Raw genomic sequence first — 1,502 nt, 5'->3', positions numbered from 1 at the left:
GAGCCGCCCAGTCCTCCGCGGGGAGGCCCTTCGAGGACTGGAGTCCGGAGTTGTGGATGGTGGACCCTGTGCTGCGCAGCCCGGCCGAGTCAGGCTCCCTCTCTGGGCCTCAGTTTGGGAAATGGAAACACTGGCCCCCACCCCGTTCCTCAGGGCTTTAGAGAGCTTGCTTGTTTGACCACGAAGGACGAAGGACGGTTATTTGTTTCATAATCATTCACCAGATGGGAAGGAAATAGACGTGGCTGTGGACAGAATCAGCCGTCGCAGAGGCCGCAGCCCTGCCCGTCGTTCCCTCGCTGTGTGACCTTGGCCGAGGCACTCACCCTCTCTGTGTATCAGTGTCTCCATCGGTCACGGGCACAGAAACCATTCCGATGACCCCAGGCTGTAGGGCCAAAGGGGACCCCTGTGGCTTCGGGCCGGGGCCCCCCAGCCCCTCAGCGGGTGCGTGGAGCCCGGAGCAGACAGCCGCCAGCTGGGGCTGGGCTCTGGGGGCCGCATGAGGTCGGATGCCGGCGGGAGCGAGCAACCGTGGCACCACCCTGTGGCGTCTTCCCGGCAGGTTCTCGGGGCGGCTGGTCTGACGCGTCACCGCAGACTCGGTGGCTCAGAGTCACGTTCGCGTCGCGGGCCCCGTGCTCCGGGGCCGCGGCCTCCAGGCAGCCGCTCCACCCTCACCGGCCGCTTTCCAGGCCGCGGGCCTTGTCTGTGGAGTGGGGTCATGACCCCGGCAATCTAATGGCCACGTGGACTGGGGGGCACTAACCACGGCCCCCAACACGTCCCTGCCCTGGTCCCCGGGTGAGGGACCTGTCGTATCGTGAAGCGGGGTCACCTGGGTGCCCGGGGGCCCAGCGTCCTCACGAGCAGGAGGCAGAGAGGTGGGCCGACCCTGCGTTGCTCTGGAAGCCGGAAAAGCGGGGAGACGGGTCTCGCTGGGGCCCCGGGTGTCAGGGCTTCCGAGCCCAGGGCCATCGGGACCAGCGTGGGGTGGCCGGGCCCGGCAGCCCGGAGGCTGGCAGTCACACGGACACGCCAGGCAAGTTCAAGTCTGGGCAGCACCTGGGGCTGTGGTCACAGGCTCCCCCCTCCCGGCTTTGCCCCACAGGGGCCCTGAGAGGCGGCGCCCCTGAGGCCTCTGCATGGCGTCCCTGAAGCCGAGTGAGCGGCCGGGGCCTGGAGGGGGGCTGGGGCTGGGCTGCGGGTCTGGGGGGCTGCAGCCGCAGGGCGCGCCTGGCATCGCGTGGCTTTGCCCTGCTGCCCTGTCATGGCCACCGTCCATCCCCGGCCCCGCGAGGTGGTCGGGCCGGCAGAGGTGGGAGGGGCCCTCCGGGGCAGCCGCTGAGCCCCCCGGCCCGGGTGCCGGCATCGCCCCTGGCGAGCGGCCCTGACGAGAGGCGCCCTCCGCGGCCCGCACCGGCTGGTGAGGCGTGTGCTTCCCAGACGCCCACGCCCATGTCCCCACCCGCGTCCTGGGTCAGGCTCACTGGCGGGGGGGG

Source organism: Crocuta crocuta, unplaced genomic scaffold (assembly GCF_008692635.1).
Source record: "Crocuta crocuta isolate KB4526 unplaced genomic scaffold, BGI_CrCroc_1.0 scaffold443, whole genome shotgun sequence".
NCBI lineage: Eukaryota > Metazoa > Chordata > Mammalia > Carnivora > Hyaenidae > Crocuta > Crocuta crocuta.
Note: the sequence above shows the minus strand (reverse complement) of the source record.